The sequence below is a fragment of the Aulonocara sp. 'chitande type north' Nkhata Bay genome, linkage group LG3 (assembly GCF_057382095.1).
Source record: "Aulonocara sp. 'chitande type north' Nkhata Bay isolate Kocher_YH1m ecotype deep benthic linkage group LG3, A_spYH_male_GT1.1, whole genome shotgun sequence".
Taxonomy (NCBI): Eukaryota; Metazoa; Chordata; class Actinopteri; order Cichliformes; family Cichlidae; genus Aulonocara; species Aulonocara sp. 'chitande type north' Nkhata Bay.
The window spans coordinates 64,666,253-64,691,217 of NC_141346.1; the positions used below are offsets into that span (position 1 = coordinate 64,666,253).

At 43.1% G+C, this 24,965-nt stretch overlaps 1 long non-coding RNA gene and 4 other non-coding genes across 5 annotated transcripts in view; 3 read left to right on the top strand and 2 right to left on the bottom strand.

Annotated features, from left to right (window-relative positions):
- Nucleotides 1-24,965, top strand: part of LOC147336563 (uncharacterized) — a 420,745-nt gene that overhangs the window by 238,953 nt on the left and 156,827 nt on the right. The gene's annotated exons all lie outside the window — the stretch shown is intronic.
- LOC147336575 (5S ribosomal RNA) lies at nucleotides 9,351-9,469 on the bottom strand. The gene has a single exon (XR_015128698.1). It is a non-coding gene; the product is annotated as a 5S ribosomal RNA (ribosomal RNA).
- LOC147336576 (5S ribosomal RNA) lies at nucleotides 9,826-9,943 on the top strand. Its single transcript, XR_015128690.1, has one exon. It is a non-coding gene; the product is annotated as a 5S ribosomal RNA (ribosomal RNA).
- LOC147336577 (5S ribosomal RNA) lies at nucleotides 10,793-10,911 on the bottom strand. The gene has a single exon (XR_015128693.1). It is a non-coding gene; the product is annotated as a 5S ribosomal RNA (ribosomal RNA).
- LOC147336578 (5S ribosomal RNA) lies at nucleotides 11,269-11,387 on the top strand. Its single transcript, XR_015128685.1, has one exon. It is a non-coding gene; the product is annotated as a 5S ribosomal RNA (ribosomal RNA).

Below are 24,965 nucleotides of genomic sequence, written 5' to 3' on the forward strand. Positions count from 1 at the left end.
TCGGCAAGAAAGAGGAACAAGACAAGAACTGAAAGGTAGACAGGAAGGGCTAGCCATGAAAATAGAAGATGATGTTCTGTCTTAAAAGCCATGGTGGTGTTGATCTGATCTATGTATAAAATGTATCTGTGACGCATGAAGGGGCGTCAGTAAATCAAACCCTGATGCTATAAAATATCTGTTTATGCTTTGATTAAGTCGAGGACTACTGGCTGTCTGCGTACAGAGTGTCTTCCCACGCGTGTATTCATTAAAATCATTGTTGGACCAAGATCCTCTGGACCATGGGTGGTTTGTACTCTCCTTCCTCAATTGTGAACCTTAACATTTGGGGGCTCGTCCGGTGGTTGAGGAGGGAGGATTGGAGGTTTAGATGGAGAAATTTGGTGGTCTCTGAGGTGGTCTGACGGGCAGACATGAATTCCAGTGGTCAAAGTGAGTGGGCATAAGCCGGCTTATCCAAAAGGTAAGGCACTACCTGTTGAATTATTTCCAAAGTGTGCCAAATTGGACATGATAAAATTTAAGTCTACTCACTGAAGTTACTGGTGGATGTCTGTTTTGATTTTGATGAAAATCTCATGAGTTGAAGCAGTTAGAGTTCTGCTAAGAAGAAATGAAAGTAGTTAAGAGTCTGATAAGAAAAGTTTAAATACTGGGTTTAAGTCCCAAAGAAACTGAGTTAGAGTCTCAAGTAGTTTGGTAGGGAATTGGTTATTTTGTTGGTTAGAGTCCAAATTTGGTCATAAGAGTGGACCTGAGCGGTCATTTTGTGAGTTGGAGTCTCCATTGACCACTAGGTTGCACCTGCCTCAGTTATACACTTGTTTTGGGTGTTGATTGTTGTTTCAAAGTATTATAAATTATTTTAGAACGGCAGTTCGAGTCTGCTAGGAAGCGCAGTTCTCGGAGGTAATGCTCCCTCCCGGCCAAGGACGCTTGGCCCTGACCTATCGGCGAATAGGGTTAGTACGGTTGGCAACCGGGGAGAACTTGGGAACCTCCAAAATAGCTAGGAGTTAGAGTCTCCTTACCGTTTGGAACGGTAGTCTGCGCTTTTTTGGTCAGAAGAAGTTGGACTTCGGGCGTGTAACTTTAACTTAAAACTTCAGGGTAAGCCTTGGCTGGGAAACGCCAAAAAATAGAGCTTCAGGCAAAGTTTGGGTTGGTTGACGCTTTTAAATTGAGTTAGGGATTTTAGAGATGAGGCCAGAAACAGTTAAAGTCTTGATACTGGTTAATTGGTCGCAAAAAACTCAGGGAGTTTATCCGCTGGGCGGTTATTTTAAATTTGTCGAAATTGGGTAGGCGCTAAAGCTGACAGATCTGACAGTGGTTGTAAATATAAGATGTCTTTGTAATATAAAATAAGAGATCTCTGTGTGAAAGGAGTCTGAGGCAATGCTGGAGCTATTTTTAGATGGTGTGTGTGTGAGTGAAAATGCAAATTAGTAAGCAGTGAACTGTTTAAGCCACAGTAGGTTTTACAAATACTGCTGCAAACATTGTTGAGTGTGTGTTTAAAATGCCATTTATGTTTATTAGAGGACTATAAATAAAGTTTTGAGTTGCCTTAGGGGATGTATAGTAATTGACTGAAGTTGGATGTAGATATATAAATATATTGAGTGCACTGTATATACTTAAGACTAACACATTACTTTCAGTAGTAACTTTTCTCCAGCATTAGTTGCTGGTGTGTTTTATTTTTAATTTCTTGTGTGTGCGGTGAGAATTAATGGAGGTTTCAATTTTTTGTTTGTTTGTTTTTGACTTGCTCTTTTTGATTATGACAAGCATGTCTAAAATACTCTTAGGAAAGTGTGTTTTGAGTTATATTCCTCAACTCTAGTCACACTTTAAGTGTGAATGCGGTGACTAGAAGGTTTTGAATGATGAATAAAGGTGTGAGAGGTATTTCTTTGGTGATGTAAAGTAGGATGTTTTAAAGTTTGAAAGTGTTTTTAATTTAAGAGATGCATGAGTGATGTTATAAGAGTTTAGTTTATTTAAAAGGTGTGTGTGTGAGAGGATTATGAAATCATTGTGTGAATGAGGCTACATTTTAGATCAAAAGTTAGTAGAATTACAGAGGGTTTGTAGATTGTAAATACAAAATAAGTTTGATTAGCCTGGAGAAACAGCAGAGCAGCTGCGTGCTGTGTGTGTGTAACAGGAAATGGTGTGGGTGACAGGAAGTTTGCATGCCCATATAAGGTGACGAGTGAGCACCCAGAGAGAGAAACAGATGAGCTAAACTCTAGGCAGGTTAAGTATGGAGGTTTTGAGAAAAGAAATGAAAAGGATATTAATTGTATGTTTTAGTGTGTCAACACAGATTACAGATAAATAAAGGTGGACTTCTCTCAACCTGGAATTTTGAGTACGGCGCCAAAACCACTAGAGTAGCATAATTGGGAGAAAACAGGCCAGATTTTGGCTTAAAATTTTACAGCTTGACCTCGCACTTGTCCCCATGCTGAGAAGAAGCTCAAAGGACAGTTAATCTCCTGATGAAGACCGACAGAACATCGTGGACTTGAGAAGAATTAATAGCAGGCAAAAGACAGTGCAACGGAAACCATACTGACGACACCAGCAGCAGCATGTAAGGAACCACGAGGTGGAAACATGTACTGTAAATTACAGGCTGGGCAGTTGAACAGTGGGATAATGAACGGTGGAAAGCACTGGACATTGATTGTCAGATTTGCCATGCTTGGAGTAATCTTGAAAGAGATGACTGAGAGGATCAACAGAAAAGAAGAAACCAGGTGATGAACCATGCACGGTGGACAGCAGGCTGGTAAGAACAGTGTGACATGACTGTTTAAAGGCACTGAATGTGGTATTTTGCCAGGCTGGGACTTGATCCAAAAGGAAAATACTGAAGAGAAACAGAGAAGAAACAGACTGTGTTTGCTGGAATTCAAGACAACAAAAGGACACTGAGAGAAGAGGACCAGTGAGAGGCGAAGCTGGACGACTTCGACTGTGAGAATACAGGGTGTAATTGGATTGAAATGATAGCTTGAACTCATGATGGTTTAGAGATGTCCACCGTTACAAACAAAGAGGTAAACAAGAATAGAAAACACACATAGACAAAGTGTTACATGTGAAATTATTTCTGGAAAGAATCAGAAGTGAGATAGTTTTGAATTAAGAAATTAGGGAAAAGATGCATGAATTAAACCTGACTATAACATACAGAGGCAATGAAGAAAGCAGCTTACACTCACTGAACATTAACAAAATACAAAGGAAAAGCAATGAAGACCTGCTTACACGTATATACATGACATAAGTTGGGATTTCTGACCAGAGAAAGGGAAACGGGTAGTTTAAGTACATATGAAAATAATGAAAATGTCTCAGTTGTGTTTCTATAGGGGCGAAACAGATCTGGATCAATTTTCCACGTGCAGCGGTCGGAAGAAACCTGTAGGTTAACTTGACTGGACATGCCAAGGCAAGTTTCTGGTTGAATTGTTCACAGCGCCATGCCTCCATAAACATGACAAGTGGGCCCTAACTTCTGGCTAAGGAGCAGGAATGGTGTTAATAAGGTGGGAATTTAGAATTTGGGTTAGCAGATTTGGGAAAGAAACTGACGGCTTAAGTGGAGAATTGTGCAGGAGTCTGACACACTGCAAAAGCAACATATGCAAATTCACATACACAAGCAGAAAATGCATTAACCTTATGAAGACAAGACAAGCTCATGGAGATTAATGCATAGATACAGATTAAACCTGGCTAAGAACACAAACATATGCAATGAAGAACAGCTTGCTATTTTGTATGAATGATACAATGGTGTGAATGTTTAATAAAATGCATTTGAATTTGTAATTGAGGAATAGAAGAAGCCATATGACAAAGGGAGTGAGTAATGTAAACAAAAAAAGTGATTACAGTAGTTTTAAAATAAAGAGTGACTTAGGAGTGCTCTAGGACTAAGTGATCAACAGTAGTGATAACTGTAGAAAGAAATAAAATAATTTAATAAGGTGATAATGTTTAAACATATGTTTCTCTTGTTATGGCAAATTCTTGAGAGATGACTCAGTATGCAAATTAGCTGGAGTGAGTGGTGACGAAGGAACTTCCTGAGTGTGTGTGTGACTGTGACTTTCAGGAAGAGGAAGCATAGCAGAGACGAGAAGTGCAGATTGGGGTAGGGAATTTATAGTTTAGTGATTATATGATGTCGTAAGGGGTCTTATGCTGAATTTAAGAGCATAAGGGGGTGATTTTTGTGTGCAAATTGTGTGGTTTTAATGAGACTTTCGGTGTATTGAGGAGGTGAAATTATGTGGTGGCAAAATACTTGTGTGTTTAAGGTTGTTGAGGTTGTTGTGGTAATGGGTTGATTCGGTCAGTTAGGTTTGGGTTGTTGTTGTTTTTGTTTTTAATAGAGGGAGTTTTAGGAAACATGGACATGTCTAAAAATTGGGCCCATTATTTTGTAACAGTGCACTTAAAGAAAACCTGTCGGGTGATTTTGTTTTGTTTTTATGAGCTAACAATCAGCTCTATTTTTTCCATTTTTGTTTTAAGCAGGCCTGCAACAGCGCTGAAAATTCTCGGGAGGAGCAAATATAAGGGGGCTTTCCAGATTTCAATTGGCTGAGGAGAAAGCTACCTGGGGACTATTCAGGTCGTAAGTCCCTGTAAAAAGGATTTTATGCGAGTCAATCCAGTCCAAAAGCATAAAGAAATATTTTCCTATGGAAAATAAAAAATGACTGAGCTCATTTTGCTGAGGGTGGAGTATCTGATCGTGCGGGAAGCTCCACTATCAGCAAATACATGGTGTGACTGCATGTGAGTGAGGATGAATTAATGTGGACAAACAATTGTTTTTACCAGAGAAAATTTGTTGACTGGGGTTAGATTATGGGATTATAGTATATTGTTGGGAGAATGCCAAATGCTAAAGGGGAAATATTTTTGATGTAACTCAGTTATCATTAATTGAAGAAACACATGACTGATAACTGTTCTGTTTTAAGTTTATTTTTATGACATAGAATTGGATCATGAGTGGGGAAAACTGAGCATTTTTAAGTTTTGTATAGTATCTTGACACATGAAATGTATCAAGATAAAGGGGGGTTTAGGGTTTAATAATTTAATTGTTTAATAATTTAGGATCATTTCAGGACCTTTTGGGTTTTTGATCATTTGGATATGGTAAAACTGAAACTGTTATTTTTAAGTTAAGGTTAAAGGATTAAAGTGAACTTGTCACAGTTTGCGGGTCAAGCCGTGTGGAGTTGTAGAAAAGGACCCAAAAGGCGGCAGCTCTGGTGCAGGTGAATATTTATTTACAACGGTGGGCACAAAACAGCACTGGTGGAAAAACAAGAAACCGGAAACCTAAACTGGGTAAGCTAATAACACGAACCAGAAACGAGGATGCAGGGAGGTCCGGGGAAATACACAAGAGACGCAGGGAGACCGAGGGGAAACAACACAGACGAACCAGCAACTACCATAACAGAAGACACAACTTAAATACACCCAGAGAACACAGGGAGATTACACACAGGTGGGGAACACAGGTGACACTGATAAACATAACGAGACAGGGCAGGAGTGAACACAACATTACGCATACTGACGAGAGACTGTCAAAGTAAAACAGGAAGTACACAGAGGTTCAGACAGGAGGAGAGAAAGCACGGGGAGAACACAGACATAACAGGCTGGGGGAAACATGGAATAAACACAAAGAGAGACGAGAGCTCATAAATACACAGAGGGGCACAAGGGGGTAAGAGTCACAAAGGGAAAAAACACTTAGGGAACACCACAACAGGACACCTCAGAAAACCTGGCCTAAATAAGGAGCGAAAATACAAGGAACCAAGAATACTGGGCCAACATGGCCCAGGACCATGACAGAACTGAATCCTGAATCCAGTATTGATTCCAGGCAAAAGGCCTCAAATTCATTTAGCTTTTGACTGAACTTAAAAGAAGGACCAAAGAGGAAGGAAAGCATATATTTTGGTTAAGTCTGATAAACTAGAATTAGAAGGTATTGTTAAATTAAAAGGAGCAAATGAAATAAAAAGGCTATACCAAAAACAGGTGATAACATAGGAAATGTGAGGTTTTAAAATGAAGTTAGTGTTAACATACAGGAGTTGTTTCAAGGCAGCATTTAGCTATGATGAAATGTATACAGGAGTAATTGCTTATATGCTTAAACTTAATTGACTAAAGTGGTTGTTTTCTTTTGGATCTTTTAGAGTAGAGGAACTTGCAGCAGCGACAATTTGTGCACAGGATGTTGATGATCAGATAAGGGAAAATAGAGCGAGCAACCAGACGTGAAAGCAGGGCTTAAAGAGTTTTAAAGGGATGAGTAACGTTGAAGAGTATACATAAATACAAGTCAATAAGTTAAGAAGATAATTAGGATCAGGCTTTTGATTAAAGAGTCCCAGATAGGATAAGTTAGGGAGGTGCAGGAAAAGGTGTTTTGTTTCCTTTGCAGAAGATCGATCTCGGCGACCACAGGAGGGGCGAGGATCCTGGAGATCTCGAGGACACAATGTATTGCGACCTCTGGTGTTCCAGAGGTCGAGAGAGGGAGTGTGGAGCAGGGAAATTATTTTACTGCTATTGTTAAATAATTGTCATCATTACCATTGCATTAATAATATAATCTGGAGTTTATATTGCATTCAGGGGTTAAACAGTGTCTCTTTCAGAAAGACTGAGTTGCAGGCTGACAGGAAGTTGTATGCAGAAGTGAAAGCAGATAGTTATTTTGAGGAGCAGGCCAGACGAGGCCATTTGAATTACTAGGTTATTCAAAATGATCATTGCTTTAACAATGTAACAGATAGCTTTAAGAAGGCCTTAAGCAGTTATGACTATTTTATACACAATGCATATCTGTGTTTATTAAAGAGTTGGAGCTCGGTCAATTAATTGGGGGTCGGAAGCTTTGTTCGGCGCGATGTTCGGACAATCTATTGTGCAAGTGACTTGGAGCCATAGAAGGAATTGCAATACATGCTTACAAAACACTTATATATCAGATCATTTTATATTAAGCTTTTAAGTAGAGGTTCTTGGTTAAAACATTTATTTAGTAGAAGACATTTGAGGACGAGACATAGACAGTAGGTGAAGAGGTGACACAAAGAGCATGTGAGGTCAACACATACACACACATTGGTTAGATTTATTTAGAGAAGAGGTTACTCATGTCTGGCTGTAACTGCAAAAGTGTCTCGGTAAAAGAGGAACCGTTCCTTGTTGTCTCGGCAAGAAAGAGGAACAAGACAAGAACTGAAAGGTAGACAGGAAGGGCTAGCCATGAAAATAGAAGATGATGTTCTGTCTTAAAAGCCATGGTGGTGTTGATCTGATCTATGTATAAAATGTATCTGTGACGCATGAAGGGGCGTCAGTAAATCAAACCCTGATGCTATAAAATATCTGTTTATGCTTTGATTAAGTCGAGGACTACTGGCTGTCTGCGTACAGAGTGTCTTCCCACGCGTGTATTCATTAAAATCATTGTTGGACCAAGATCCTCTGGACCATGGGTGGTATGTACTCTCCTTCCTCAATTGTGAACCTTAACACCTCTCAAGGAGAACCCCCTGCACTGACATGAATAGTACAGGGGGACAAAACCTTGTGGTCTCTCAGCAGCAATCATCGTTTGGGTGGCCAGAATTCTAGGGGAGCTAGAAATTCTTGTGGAAAAAAAGCCCAAAACATTAACATCAACAAAAACAACCAATGAATGTGGTCTTAAACTTGGGCACAATTTGGCTTGAAATCCATCAACTAATCTCTCAATATTCAAAGTGGAGCAGCAGACAACTTACCATCACATCAGTCCTTCAATCAGACCTACAACAAACGTCTTCCTTCTCTCACCCCAACCGATCGCAGCAGATGGCCGCCCCGACCTGAGCCTGGTTCTGCCGGAGGTTTCTTCCTGTAAAAAGGGAGTTTTTCCTTCCCACTGTCGCCAAAGTGCTTGCTCATAGGGGGTCATACGATTGTTGGGTTCTCTGTATGTATTATTGTAGGGTCTACCTTACAATAATACATACAGCCTTGAAGTGACTGGTGATGTGATTTGCTGCTGAATGAATTGGGAACTAATTGGAAATCTGGATATTAATTAAATAAACCTGCTTTGAGCATCAATTAATTGTTGTTTGAAATTCTTTATAAATATATAAATATAGTGCCACTCTTTTACTGTTTAAATTGCAACTGTTTAAAACTGACTAATTTATTCATACACTTGAGCATAAACACACGCACAGTAAATGGCCTGTATTTGTACAGCGCTTTACTTAGTCCCCAAGGACCCCAAAGAGCTTTACACTACATTCAGTCATTCACACATTCACACACACATTCACACACTGGTAATGGCAGCTACATTGTAGCCACAGCTGCCCTGGGGCGCACTGACAGAACATTGCAGAACCTTCAGCACCTCGTATGAAAAATATTTGACTGTGTGTATGCTTTTAGCACTGTTTGGATTTGAGAAAATCTAAAATAAATCGAAATTTGCTTTTAGAAGTTGTTTTATAAAGTTCAGTGGTATATTATGCATACAATAGGACATCTATTTAGATTTACATCTTCCACAGAAAAAACTGCACATTACTGAAACTTAGTATACTGGACTTTGTTGTTGTCCCACACAGGTTCAATTTTGAGTGGTAGATGGCTCAGTGCTCAGTACAACCAAGATTTTATGATAGTGGGCACAATGAGATAGATAAGCTGCTTGTAAACAGTACTTTTATTCTCTCTTTTTCCATTTGGATAAGAAAGAAAGAACCAGGAAACAAAGGCAAACAAATAATCTGTGCCTTTATCCCAGATTCACATTATAGGAACAGCTGCTCAATGACCACTGTAGTCTTTGCTTACTGCACTTTTATCTAGATGTATGCAAAGTGATCCACTACACCTACTTTTACAGTTAAATCATTTTATGAGCACTGATGCCATTTTAATCTGAGTTTCTACTCAAATACAATCAGTAAAGAAAAACACAGTCTGTGACGTTTGTTTTGAAGGAAAAGGTATTCCCTGCAAATGTTTATCTGTGTGAGACTATTCAGAAAACAGTAATTTTGTTTTATAGGTGAGACACTTGGCCTCTTTTTTCCTTGTTCTACGTTTGTCTTTTGTCCGATTACTCTGGAACACAAGATGGAAAACTGATATTCTCATGTTAAAAATATAGAAAAAGGATTTTATCACCCATAAATGTTAACTTCTCATGCCTCTAAGCACAAGCAGGAGCAGAAGTGCCCTCTGCAGTTTGTGTGTGGAAGTGCAAAAGCTTACAGCACCTGGTATTCCCAGGTGGTTTCCCATCCAAGTACTGACCAGGCCCGACCCAGCTTGGCTTCCGAGATCAGACAAGATCGGGCGTGTTCAGGGTGGTGTGGCCGTAAGCGATGGAAGAGCTGTGAAAAAGACCTTTTATTGGTGGCAAATGTTACACAGTTTGATATATATTATTGTGCTAAACTTCATATGTTACAGCGACAACATGCAAACCTTCGTTATTAACTGCAGCTTCAAATTGAGCTCCAAAAATGCTTTTCCCGCAGTAACATCACGATAAGAAGACATGTTCGTTGATTACAGCACAGTGTTAAAGTGACAGAGAGCACACAGTGTGTTGGGTCGATTTGGAAGTCCAACATTTTTGTCGTTTGGACATTTTAACTTAAATATAGAAAACAAAAACGTAAGCGTGTATGTGTCATTATAGCATATATAAAAACACCGTTTCTGAGCTGACCTTTCGCTTACGGCCATACCACCCTGAACACGCCCGATCTCATCTGATCTCGGAAGCTAAGCAGGGTCGGCCTGGTCAGTACTTGGATGGGAGACCGCCTGGGAATACCAGGTGCTGTAAGCTTTTGCACTTCCACACACAAACTGCAGAGGGCGCCGCTGCTCACTCAGTGGAGGCAGCTTGAGGAAAAGCTTCATGACAACGCTCCTGATTGCATTTCGCTTTTGTGCAAAACAAAACAAAAAAAAACAACAAGAACGAAATATTTAGGAAATACACAAAGTTATTTATTCTATAAATGTAGAGAATGTCTACGGCTAGTCCGTCTGGGCTCAGTAGTGAGGAACTTGTTAACCTTGTAGCGTGCACAGTGTCAACCTGACACTCATGTGCAACGAGTTTTAACTCTTTTTGGCTGCCGACTGCGGCCCCGAAGAATACTGAATAAATGCGCATCAGTGTGCTACCCTGAGCAGGGAACACGATATCATGGAGTTTCTAACATGGAGCAAGGTGAAGGTGACGCGACTATGCAGGACCGCCCCTGCTTAGCTTCAGAGATCAGATGAGAACAGGCTGGTATGGCCGTAAGTGAGAGGCTTCCTCGACAACGGGGTTCATGTAGATACTGTAACCCATTTATTGGGATTTAAAAAACAATTTAGAGTGAAGGATATTGATTAGTTTCTACTTTTATTTTTAATAGCTGCACATGACAGCACAGTTATAATGCATACTTAATGCTGCAATATTCACGTCATAAACAATTGTGAGTGTTTGCACAAAAACATCTACAGGTGCTCTGTGCATGTACAGTGATATTGATGTAACGCTTGAAGAATTTGACATTACTACATGAGTGGAAGAGCTCTTTGCGCGAGACTCACTAACCATCCTATTCGAAAATGAGCTTAAAGAGTGCCTCAGATCCGTTTCAACATTTAAACTGTCATTTGTGTGTTGAAATGCAAAAGCTTACGGCACCTGGTATTCCCAGGCAGTCTCCCATCCAAGTACTGACCAGGCCCGACCCAGCTTGGCTTCCGAGATCAGACGAGATCGGGCGCGTTCAGGGTGGTGTGGCCGTAAGCGAGCGACTGCTTCAGAAACAGCCTCTTTATACATGCTGTGATGACACAGTCATGCTTACGTTTTTATGTCCTGTATATAAGTTGAATTGTCCAAACCACAAAAATGTTGGACTTCCAAATGGTCCTAACACACTGTGTGCTCTCTGTCACTTTAACACTGTGCTGTGAGAAAGTAACATGTGTTATTATGGTGACGTTAGCGCGGGAAAAGTATTTTTGCAGCTCAGTGTTGAAGCTGCAGTTCACAACAAAGGTTTGCATGTTTTCGCTGTAACATGTGAAGCTTAGTACAATCCTATATTTTAAAGTGTGTGACATTTGCCAAGTATAAAAGGTCTTTTATAGCGCATTTACCTCGCTTACGGCCATACCACCCTGAACACACCCGATCTCGTCTGATCTCGGAAGCTAAGCAGGGTTGGGCCTGGTCAGTACTTGGATGGGAGACCGCCTGGGAATACCAGGTGCTGTAAGCTTATGCACTTCCACACACAAACTGCAGAGGGCGCCGCTGCTCACTCAGTGGAGGCAGCTTGAGGAAAAGCTTCATGACAACGCTCCTGATTGCATTTCGCTTTTGTGCAAAACAAAAAAAAAACAACAAGAACGAAATATTTAGGAAATACACGAAGTTATTTATTCTGTAAATGTAGAGAATGTCTACGGCTAGTCCGTCTGGGCTCAGTAGTGAGGAACTTGTTAACCTTGTAGCGTGCAGCGGGCACAGTGTCAACCTGACACTCATGTGCAACGAGTTTTAACTCTTATTGGCTGCCGACTGCGGCCCCGAAGAATACTGAATAAATGCGCATCAGTGTGCTACCCTGAGCAGGGAACACGACATCATGGAGTTTCTAACATGGAGCAAGGTGAAGGTGACGCGACTATGCAGGACCGCCCCTGCTTAGCTTCAGAGATCAGATGAGAACAGGCTGGTATGGCTTTAAGTGAGAGGCTTCCTCGACAACGGGGTTCATGTAGATACTGTAACCCATTTATTGGGATTTAAAAAACAATTTAGAGTGAAGGATATTGATTAGTTTCTACTTTTATTTTTAATAGCTGCACATGACAGCACAGTTATAATGCATACTTAATGCTGCAATATTCACGTCATAAACAATTGTGAGTGTTTGCACAAAAACATCTACAGGTGCTCTGTGCATGTACAGTGATATTGATGTAAAGCTTGAAGAATTTGACATTACTACATGAGTGGAAGAGCTCTTTGCACGAGACTCACTAACCATCCTATTCGAAAATGAGCTTAAAGAGTGCCTCAGATCCGTTTCAATATTTAAACTGTCATTTGTGTGTTGAAATGCAAAAGCTTACGGCACCTGGTATTCCCAGGCAGTCTCCCATCCAAGTACTGACCAGGCCCGACCCAGCTTGGCTTCCGAGATCAGACAAGATCGGGCGTGTTCAGGGTGTTGAGTATTGAGTTGTATTTTTGTTATTGACCAAATACTTATTTTCCACCCTGATTTACGAATAAATTCTTTACAAATCCTACCATGTGAATTCATGGATTTCTTTTTCACACTTTTTCTGTCTCTCACAGTTGAAGTGTACCTCTGGTGCAAATTACTGACCTCTGTCATCATTTTAAGTGGGGGAACTTGCACAATCGGTGGCTGACTAAATACTTTTTTGCCCCACTGTATCTGGAATAACCCTGACATATTACAAAACAATAATATGATTAATTTCCCAGAATGGAGTTGTAAAGGAATTAAATACTTAGAACATATATTAGAGGGAACAGAATGTATCCCATTTGACAGACTAGTTGCACAATATGTGATCAACAAGAAAAGATTTTTAGAATATCAACAAATTAAATCCATAATAAAAAAGAAATTTAACCTCAGTCAAGTTGAATTACAAACACCACCAAGTGTGGCACATTTCCTTACTCTTAAATCCCCCAAATTATTATCTAAAATATACAGAACACTTTCTAAATTAGATGAATCAATATCCCTTCCTATTGCAAAGTGGGAAGCAGATTTATCAGTTAGTTTAGACCAAAACTTCTGGTCTCAGGTATGCTTAAAAACCTTTAAATTGATTAAAAATCCCAGTCTGCAATTAATACAATACAAAATACTACATAGAGTGCACTATACAGGTCATCGGATGTTCAAGATGGGCTTTACATCTTCCAACAACTGCTCACACTGTCAAAGCAATACACCAGACAATTACATTCACGCTCTTTGGTTCTGTCCACCAGTGCAGAAGTTTTGGCGCGAGGTATGTGAAGACTTATCAAAGTGTCTGAAATGTAACATTCCAACTTCCCCCTTGGTGTGTTTGTTGGGCAGCTTAGATAATGTCACTTCAGAAAAGAATATAGCCCATATGGTTTTCACTGCCCTATGCATAGCCAAGAAAACTGTCCTCATGAACTGGAAAAATAAAAACAATCTTAATTCTAACCAATATAGAAAGTATCTATTAGATTACATTAGTCTTGATACAGCCTCTGCCACCACATCAGATCAATTGCTCTGGGCTCCTTTGATCAGCTTCATCACCTAGTGGGGGTGGGGGGTCATAGTTTGGTCCCGCCTTCAATGTTGTGATTGGTGTGGGTGTAGGGACAGGCTTAGGGCATCGGGGGGTTCCCCGGAGGCATCTTCCTTGGGGGGCTCAACCCGGGGTAGCGGTCCTGTCCGGTTGGGGGCTCTTTTCTGACTGTTTCCTCGTGGCTGCGTGCAGCGGGGCTAGGGGAGGGTCTGTGCTGACTGACGTGGGTTACTGACCTGGTAGCCTGTCTGCCCCTGGGTGGGTCCGGGATGGGCGTGAGGTTCTGGGGGCGCTCCATCTCTGGGCTGGGGCCCTGGTCGGGCCTCGAGGCCTTGGGTCCTGGTTTGTGTGTTGCCGGGGTTATGGGCGGGTGGGTGCATGGGGGCCCATCCCTGGCGCATGGTGCCGCCGGTGTGTCGAGCCACCTGGGGGGCTCTTCAACTGGTGAGGGAGATTGTCACACCTTGCAGGAGCTCCTCAGGAACTCTCTGCAGGAGGGGGAGATATAGGAGAGGTGGAGGAAGATCTCAGCCTGGGTGTCTATCGTCTCATGTAATCTGGAAGATGAGTGGATGGGGGTGGGTGCAGTTTTCTCTGTGGTGGGGTTGGGTGGACTGTCCCGGGCTCTGTGGGGCCGGGGGGCACTGCTGCGCTGGGCCCCAGTCTGGATGGGCCTGGGCCCCCTTTCCCTGGCGGGTCGCGGAGTATGGGGGTGCTTACTGGGGTCAGTGGGGGAGCTGGCCCCAGGGAGGGGTCACCTGCCCCTCCCTTCCTTCCCTCCCCATCTCCAGCTGCCTCCCTCTTCCCGCTCCACCACAACCACCCACACATGCAGGGCCTTGGAGTAGGGGTATGTCACCAGGGTGCAGAGGAGGCTACCCCCCCCCGTCCCCCCCCCGTCCCCTTCTGGCTGCCTCTGCCTCAATTTTATCCCACAACTTAGACATTCACATTACTCACACCCTCATTACACATACATATAGGATCTTGGGGGTGGGCACAATACACGGAGTCCAAGTTACCATCAGGGTGTACACCTCACCCCTGGCATCGTTGCCCACCTCTCAATTTTAAATACACGTAGACATTGAGGGCTAGCAGGAGGGACTATGCGCTTACCTGCTGCTCTCTGGCAGGTAGCTCCATGCCCTCCTGGGTTTTAATTGCACCTTAGAACACACATGCATCAACACTACAATGAGCGGGTGGAGGGAGGTTTGGAGTCTTCTCTCACCCCCGTTCTCTGCGGCCTGCTGGAGCGGGGGGGCTAGGAGGAGTTGGCCGTCCGACTGCGGTCTGGGGTGTGGGGCCTCCCTGCTGCTGCGGAGTCGGGGCGGTCTGCCTCTCCCCACCGCAGGGAAAAGGGTAACACCACCTGGGTCTGGGTGCAGTTCCCCCCTCCAGGGGCAAGGGTACCTAGACCCGGTTCGTAGAGTACGCTTGGGGAGTGTGATCGTGTATACAGCATCTCTTTATGTCTGTCTCCATGTCGGTTGAGTGTGGAGTAAGTGCATATGAGAGCATGAGGGTGGGAATGGATGTTTGTGTCTGTGTGTGCCTGTATGTCTGTGTCTATATGTCAGGTTGGGTATCAGACGCCACTTCGGAGGTGGGGTGCCCCCGGCCTCTCGGCCTGGGGCTCGGTCACTCAGGCACAGCTGGCTGCCGGCGGAGCTCACGGGCGCGTCACTGCAACTCCCCCTGGCTTCTGCTGCGCGGCTGCTGAATGAGCCCTCATCTGGGACTCTCCTCAGCTCTTACTTCATGAAGCAGATGTGAGGAAGCAGTTTAAGAATCTGAATGCTCGGAAAGCTCCCGGCCCAGACGGCGTGTCTCCTGCCACCCTCAGACACTGTGCAAACGAGCTGGCCCCAGTGTTTTCTGGCATTTTCAACTCCTCACTGCAGGCATGTCATGTGCCTGCCTGCTTCAAGTCCTCTACCATAATTCCTGTCCCCAAGAAACCTAGGATCACTGGACTAAATGACTACAGACCCGTGGCTCTGACATCTGTGGTCATGAAGTCATTTGAGCGCCTAGTTCTCTCCCATCTCAAGACCCTCACGGCCCCCCTCCTGGATCCCCTGCAGTTTGCATATAGAGCCAACAGGTCTGTAGACTACGCCATCAACATGGCCCTACACTTCATCCTGCAGCATCTGGACTCCCCAGGAACCTATGCCAGGATCCTGTTTGTGGACTTCAGCTCTGCCTTCAACACCATCCTTCCAGACCATCTCCGAGGCAAGCTTTCCCAGATGAATGTGCCTGATCCCATCTGCCGGTGGATCACTGACTTCCTGACGGACAGGAAGCAGCATGTGAGGCTGGGAAAGAATGTCTCGGACTCCCGGACCATCAGCACCGGCTCCCCTCAGGGCTGTGTTCTTTCTCCTCTGCTCTTCTCCCTGTACACCAACTGCTGCACCTCCACCCACCAGTCTGTCAAGCTAATCAAGTTTGCAGATGACACCACCGTTATTGGGCTCATCTCGGACGGGGATGAGTCTGCCTACAGGAGGGAGGTTGAACATCTGGTGTCCTGGTGCAGCCACAACAACCTGATGCTAAATGCCCAGAAGACAGTGGAGATTATTGTGGACTTCAGGAAGCACACAGCCCCACTACCCCCCATCATCCTGACTGACACCCCCATCACCTCTGTGGACTCATTCCGCTTCCTGGGTACCACCATCACCCATGACCTGAAGTGGGAGCCCACCATCACCTCCGTCATCAAGAAAGCCCAGCAGAGGATGTACTTCCTGAGGCAGCTGAAGAAATTCAACCTGCCAACACGGACGATGATGCAGTTCTACACTGCAATCATTGAGTCCATCCTCACCTCCTCCATCACCGTGTGGTACGCTGGAGCCACTATCAGGGACAAACAGAGACTGCAGCGTGTTGTGCGCTGCAGTCTCCGGGACATTGCGGCGTGCAGCTCGGATCTCAGCTGACCCTTCTCACCCTGGACACAGTCTGTTTGACCTGCTCCCCTCAGGCAGGAGGCTCCGGTCCATTCGCACCAGAACCTCTCGCCATAAGAACAGTTTCTTCCCCTCTGCTGTTGGAAACATGAACAATAACCATATGACTGTCCCCGCCATTAACACATGACCCTACGCTGTGTCACTGCATCATTCCATGTTTGGCACTGATCACCACCTGCACTCATGTATATATCTTTCTACGCAGCACTTTTAATTCTTATTCTCATGTATATATCTCATGTATATCTCATGCACATATCTTTCTACGTAGCACTTTTAATTCTTATTCCTACTTTTATTTTTTCATGTCTATTTAAGTGCTATTTATGACACTATGTTTGCACTGAAGCACCGCAGCATTTTCCTAATGTTGTAAACCTGCTCAACATTTGGCAATAAACCCCTTTCTGATTCTGATTCTGATTCTGATTACTGGGACAGTGGCGCGGCTGCCCCTCTGTGGGTCTTCCTTGGTCTCTTGTGTTCTGGGGGCCTCTGGATGTCTGGAGTTTTGATCTCCTCCATACCTGCTTCATACCATAGAGGACAGGGCTGTGGCTCCCCACACTCCCTAGCAGATCATTACATGGAGAAACCTTTGGAATGCAAGCATGCTGATCCACACAGGTATGCACACAGGTGTACACATGGGTATTCACAGACGCGGACTACAGCTTTCTTGGCTGCTGCCTCAAAGCACATTGTGCGCTGTCTATCTTGCGTGCTGCACAATATCGTTTATTATTTAGTAACTATTGATATCTACTGCTAGCTAGTTTATTGTGATGGTGCTTTTTTTTTTCTTATTATGTTGCTCTTTGTTGTTTGCTGTCTCTTCTGTTTTTTTTTTCTCCATACAGGTGACCCAGGTGTTTCGTTTTTTTTGTTTGTTTGTGTTAAGGAAAAAGTTATTTTGTGCTTATAAAAGTGTTCATATTTTATACACTGTAAGAATGTATCAAAATGTACTCATCATCATGCTTGTGTTTTGCAGAACAAAGTATTGCAGAACAAAGTGTTCATTTTGATGTTGACACTTCATTTAGATATTTTGAGACCGGAAAGAAATGCAACTGAGTGATATACTGATAAGTGTTTAATATTTCTGCTTATGCAAACGTCTTTCTATCATGAACTCTCTGAACAGTCACATCACAACACCACAATGAGTTGTGAAAACAAGCTGTTATTGTTAGATTAAGTTACAGGAACTGCATGTTCTCCCCTCACGAGTGAAGAGCGTGCAGCTAAGTTCCTGTTTTATCTTTACTTTGCCATGTGACATCACTATACTGAAGTGTATAAATAAAGATGCAAGACAAGTGTAGGGGTGTGAGTCTTGTTGAGCTATCACCCGTGCACGTTAACTGTTGAACTGTCTGAGTGTCATTTCTTCACCTGAGTGTTTGATAACTGTTCACCCCTAACAGTTTGGTTTTTTTTCTCTCTTCCCCCCCTTCTCACCGTCTCGTCTCCCCTTTGGTTTTCTTTCTCTCCCTCTCTTTCTTTCATTCTTTCCCCCTGTCCTATCCCACAGTCATGTCTTTCCCGTTTGTAGCAACTGAAAATAAAATAAATTCATAATTATAATAAAGGTCAATCAAATGGACCAATATGGCAAGGCCATGATGATCCACTTGGTAAAATAAATCCGCTTGGCATCTTTCTTGGCCTTAAGACAACAATTCTGATGGCTATAGATCCAAACGGGACAAAAAAAAAAAAAAGAAAAAGAAAAAAAGAAAAAAAAGAAAATGAAGGTGGCATAGTGAACAACTCTTTTTGACCCATTGGTCATTTGCTGCCAGTTTGGCGTTGCAACTTGATTGACTGTTGCATGACTTTGTTTGCATTATACAGTCTTCAACTCATATTGGATATAAAGAAACATGCAAAGTGAAGGAAATCTCCGTCATCCGTGGATCGAGTTTCCTCCTGAGGCGTGGGCAGCGATAAGCAGAGTTTTGTATAAGATTAATTATTCAAAGTAACACTCAGGTATGCCGTTCAGCGGGTTAGTTACGACGTCGGGAGCAGTTAGGAGAACAAAATGATACAGAGACTGTTCAGGTTGCTTTCCCAAAATCAACTCAAAGTTTATTCTTCTGTGCAGGGTTTTTATAGGCAGAAGGGTTCGTGTGTCAACAAGTTACAAGTTACAAGTTACAACCATATAAGGAAGTTCCCCCTAGCTCTGAAAGGGACCTTCTATAATCTCAACATACTTTTGACAGGTCCATTAAACACTAGACATTTAAAATCCTTTAGTGATATAAGTTTGCACATGGTAGAATACTACATGTAGTTATTTGCATTAGGAAATGTTTAACCATATATACCTAGAGGCACATAATCAATGGTGTGTGATCTTTAGCAGGCTGCAAACTTAATGTGCACTCGAGGAATGCACTGTCCTATTGTACCATGGCAGGATCAACGCAGCTATGCCTGTTCCAGTTTAAGTGCCTTCTTTACATATAGATGAACTGTTGGATTTTCCAGACCAGCAGGCCAAAGGAAGTTGCCGTGGGGTGACAGCAAGAGGAGATGAAGTTTAAACAAAGGGCATTGGAGAAACAGGGTCCTTTGTATAATATCATCAAAAAAGGTATTCAGTACATGCTCCCAAAATACTAAAATATCTAACAGTTCCCTTCTTTTATTATCACACAATAATAACACAATATAAAGGCAAAATGTAATAACATAATCTAAAGGAAAATCATAAATGTAACTTGTCCTCCGAGCAAGCTTGATATCAAAAGTCTAAGAAAAAAGAAAAAGTAAAAAGAGAAATAAAAGAAAAAACTTCATTCCCTTCTTTGATAACGGAGTAATTCACAACCTAATGCTTAATATATACATCAGGATCATCATTGGCGACATCTGGCACATCATCTGGGTCAATTTGTGCCAATTGTAAATACATTGAGGTAGCTGTAATAGTAGCTATACGGGTCATCATTGAGCGTATACATGGCATCACACAACAGACAATAATCATCAAAAACAAAATAATACATGCTACAATGGTTACAAAAGCTACAATTAGTTCCTTCCATTTTCCAAACATGTCCTGCAGCCACTTGTCTAGCCACTGACCGTGACCTGCATTGGCTCTTAGTTCTATCTGCAATGCTTCAAGTTTATTCATAGCTTGCGTGAATGAACCGTTAGGGGCGGTATTATTGGGAATGAAAGTACAGCAAACATCTCAAAACATCGCGCAAACACCTCCTTTCTCAGCTAACAGCATGTCTAAGGCCATCCTATTTTGCATGGTCATTAAAGAGGTAGCAGACATCTGTTCTCCTAGGGCCTTAAGGGCCGTATTGGTCAGATTAATATGTCTTTGCTGATGGTAATAAACATAATTGATCCAGGCTACATTTTTGTTTACCTGTATCCACGGTAGTATTGAGGCAAACCCTGCGGATATTTCTCCTTGTGCTTTAATTCCTTTGGTATCCCGCGTGGAACTCCTATAGCATCTATGTAAACATTATGTGAGTAAGTGGAGCGTTTTGTACGTCTGCTGGATACAGGCAGATCCGAGGTTTGTTGTATTAGTAGTTCCTGAGCTAAAGTTACTAGACCACAGGTGCCGGTCCAATTAACAGGTAGAGCTAATCTAAGAGTATTATTGCACATCCAATAAGCATGTGGGATTGGTCTGGTCAGGCGCGAAGCTGTATAGCCTTTTAATATGCCTCCCCAATATGAGTCGTTCAGTGCGTTGGGGGCATGCAAGATTTTTACTGAATACTTACTCACATATGCCTGTATATAAGAAAACATATCTCTATCTTGTGTCCTGTCAATACTCGCTGCTAACCATGTTTCGGTACAGCGTGCTCCTGGAGATTCAGAAAAGAATGTATAGTTTTGTGCGTCATAAGTTATGTTTTTAAGCTTTGGTCGATGTATGCATATCATCGAGATATTTGGGTGATGGCGCACCTGTGTTGGGGGCGAAAGAGGTTCAGTCCGGTCTTCGGGGCGCTTTATGCAGGGGTAGGTAGTGTTGTCAATCATGCTGACATCTGTACCAGAGACTTGTCCTGTGTATATGAGTAAACAATCTAAAGGACTTAGTTCTACTCGCGCTTCCATCATGGTTGCTGTTAAGGGCCCCTTTTTATCATTATTGAATAGTATCTTTGTCAAGGGAAAACCTGAGATTGGGTATCCCACTATAACCTGTTCTGGATTACCCTTTGAACAGACATAACAGTTACTGTTTCCTAAATCACGAGCAGCTGTTCTAGCATTTTCATACCAGGAGTTAACTCCTGCTATAGGGGGTGCATAAAAGGGTTTATTAGTGGCATCTATATTGCTATTTACTGATTTTAGGGAACGTAAGGAGCATACTAGGTGGGTGTCTTGCAAAATAGAGCATGAGGTATCATTAGCAAAATATGACCTGCAAAAATGTGAACATGGTTGCAGTCTACAATAGAAAATAGTAAAGAAAAATCCTAAAATTAATGCGATAGATATGATAAATAACCTAAATATATAAGAAAAAACAGTTCTTCAGTCGTCTCCTGGCCTGGTCCCAGGTTCGAGAGACATTGAATAAGCGTCGTATGATGACAATGGGCATTTCATTTTCTCCATTATCAGGATGGAATGAGTCTAGCTTTATCAGATTAGACATCATGTGGTACTTTCGGCTTTCTATTCCTGCTGGATGTTCGAGTACCTTGTTGTGGCTCCTTCAGGCGTTGTGTGTTAATCAGTGATTGCGTGTGTGTAGGTGTATTGGATCCGGGCGCTGGCTCGCCGGAGACGTCGTCTGCTTGATCCGATGCCTGAGATGGTCTGATTGGGCTGGTCTTAACCCTGCTGGCGTGTATCCACTGAGGTTGTCCGTCTGTAAGGATGCTGGTTCTCGTCACTGCCAGTACAGTCTGGGGGCTGGAAAACGCGGCCTCCCCGAGTTTCCTTGGTTTTAGCGACTTCACCAACACCGCATCCCCTGGTCTCCACTTGTGCGTTGGAACTGTGGAGGGGAGAGGCTGGGAGAGACAAACTTTCTGATAGTTATTATTCAGTGTTTCTACCAAATTGTGGACATAGTCGGACAATGCAGTATCTACATCCCCTTCCAATAGCGGTGCCCCTCTGGAAGCTGACCATGGTGTTGGAAATGGTCTTCCCATGATTATTTCAAATGGAGATAATTTGGTTGCTGCAGATGGAGTCATTCTAATCTCACAGAGGACTTGAGGAAGTAATTTGATCCAGGTCATTCCTGTTTCTATCATTGCTTTAGTCAGGCGATTTTTTATGGTCCTATTCATTCTTTCTACAACTCCTGAACTCTGAGGGTGGTATGGCACATGATATTTCCAGTCTATTCCTAAAGTTTTAGCACACTTTTGAATTACTTCTGATGTGAATGAAGGTCCTCTATCACTGTTAATTTGGTGAGGTATCCCGAATCTGGGTATTATTTCATTGCTCAACTTTTGACAGACTACTTCTGCAGTTTCTTTTGAGGTTGGATAAGCTTCTACCCATTTACTAAATTGATCCACTATTACCAATAAGTACTTGATGCTTCCTTGTGCTGGCATGTGTGTAAAATCAATTTGTAACCAGAACCTCTCGCCATAAGAACAGTTTCTTCCCCTCTGCTGTTGGACACATGAACAATAACCATATGACTGTCCCCGCCACTAACACATGACCCTACGCTGTGTCACTGCATCATTCCATGTTTGGCACTGATCACCACCTGCACTCATGTATATATCTTTCTACGCAGCACTTTTAATTCTTATTCTCATGTATATATCTCATGTATATCTCATGCACATATCTTTCTACGTAGCACTTTTAATTCTTATTCCTACTTTTATTTTTTCATGTCTATTTAAGTGCTATTTATGACACTATGTTTGCACTGAAGCACCGCAGCAATTTCCTAATGTTGTAAACCTGCTCAACATTTGGCAATAAACCCCTTTCTGATTCTGATTCTAATGTATGAAATGGAAAATCTGGTTGTGGTAAATGCTGATGTTTTGCTTTTGGTTTTCCTACATTAGTTCGTGCACATGTTAGACAAGTTGCCAATATGCTTTTTAGTGCATGTGATGTTTTTTCAATTACAAATCTTGATTTTATTGCCCCTATTACCCCTCTTTGTCCGACATGACTCACACCGTGAAAATGTCAGACAAGGACTGGCAGCAGGGAAGATGGGAGGGCAATCAAACCCTCAAGATTTTTGTATAGGCCATCCCTGTCATCTAAGGTACAGTCATTATTCTCCCAATAGGTGTAATCAGATGCAGAGGCCTGCTCTTGTATGAATTTTAAATCAACATTTGTTTCTAAATAGTCTGGGAGTGTAACAAGTGGCAGCTGTAGGGGCACAGATAATACTTCCTGTGGAGGTGGGAGCTGTGACCCAGCTGCAGCCTTGGCAGTCACGCCTGCTAGGGCATTACCTGTTGCTTCGTCTGTGTCAGCTGTACTGTGTCCTTTCGTTTTAACGACTGCAACGGCCGATGGTAGCTGTATAGCCTGCAAAAGTCTTTGCACAAGATCAGAATTAGCGATCGGTTTTCCATCAGCCGATCTAAATCCTCTTTGTCTCCACAATGTGCCAAAGTCATGTACGACGCCAAATGCATAGCAGCTGTCTGTGTAAATTGTCACACGCTTATCCACATGTAGCTCACAGGCGCGAATTAAAGCCATGAGCTCTGCTTTTTGTGCTGAGTGAAATGGTAATGAGTGAGCCTCTAGTATGATGTCAGGCAATGTCACCACTGAGTAGCCACAAAGAAATGAGTTGTCATTCGGCCTTGAACAGGACCCGTCCACATAAACCGTGGCTGAGTCTGGAATAGGTGTTTGCTCTAAATCTGGACGTGGTGCTGTGGATTCCTGTATACGTGTCATGCAGTCATGAACATCAAGCTCGTCTGAGCCGTCCTGTCGGTCAGAGGAACACAGCATACGGATCAATAAATGTGCTGGCGAATTGGGTGTGCTGCTCGCCTTTATAGTGAGATTTGCTGTGGAGGTCAGTGTAGCTTCATAACCTGAGCGACGTTGTGCAGTCATATGTTGTGTAGTTATGTTTGCTAGAATGGTCGTGACCTGGTGATTGGTGTGTAGAATAGTGTCATGTGAGAGTGTGAGCTTCTCGCAGTCCCTTATCATGATAGAGCAAGCTGCTACTGCCCTCAGGCAGGCCGGCATCCCCTGAACAACCACAGGCAGCACCTTTGAATAGAAGGCTACTGGACGGTAGCCACTGCCATGCTCTTGGGCCAGTACACCTGTGCAGGTTGTGCCGTTCTCTGTGACGTACAGGTGGAACGGTAAGTGGTAGTCAGGCAGACCCAAACAAGGGGCGGAGGTCAGCGCTCCCTTTAATGCATTGAAAGAGGCAGTCATTTCTGTCGACCACAGTATTCGAGGGGGCTTGTCTTTTTTACAACAGTCTGCAATAGTCTGACAGTCTGTCTGCAATAGTTCACCATGCCTAAGAAGGACAACATTTCCTTCTGTGTAGTGGGCCGAGGGACGGAGGTCACAGCTTTGACCCTGTCTGCAGTCATGGAACGTTTTCCGTGAGACAATGTGAATCCCAAATATTGAACAGAAGTCTGACAATACTGCATTTTCTTTGCCGATGCTTTGTGGCCAGTCTGTTGGAGGTGCTGGAGAAGCATGTGTGTAGCAGTTTGACATAGTTCCTCACTCGGAGCACAGAGGAGGAGGTCATCCACATACTGGATCAGGGTACAGCCCTCCGGAGGAGTGAAGCTGTCCAGGGTAGCACGGACCACCATTGAGAAAGCAGCAGAGCTATCTACCATGCCTTGGGGCAGACGGGTCCAAGTGTACTGCTTATTTCTATGTGTGAATGCAAATAACGGCTGTGTGTCTTCATGCACAGGCACCGAGAAAAAGGCGGAACACAGGTCCACCACGGTAAAATGTGTAGCTGTGGATGGAATGGATGTCAATATGCTGGGAACGTCTGGGACGAGAGGTGGCAGAGGCATAATGACTGCATTAATTTGCCTTAAGTCTTGTGTGAAACGCCATACGCCAGGTTTGTTAGGCTTTGGCACAGGATTGACAGGAGTGTTATATGGAGATACTGTGGGCTTTATTACTCCTGTAGTCAATAAATCTCCTATGATGACATCTAGGGCTGCGGCTTTTTCGGCGGAAATGGGATATTGCTTGACATATACTGGCTTGTTGTGTTTCAGCTGTGCGTGATAAGGTGTGCAGTCAATAAATCCCACATCATTCTCACCTTTAGACCATAATGTCATATTCTGGTATTCAGCTGGCAACATAACTGCAGAAATAGTACAGTGGATAGGGTAGGTTAGATCTATGTGTCGACATGGTTTAGTTATGTCGTAACCTATATTTGAGTTATGTGACAAAATCACTGTTTGACCTTCACTTGTGTGAGCAGTTATCATGTTGTTGAACAGTGTGAGAGAAACAAAAGTGTGGCTCCCAGGTGTGGGATTACCT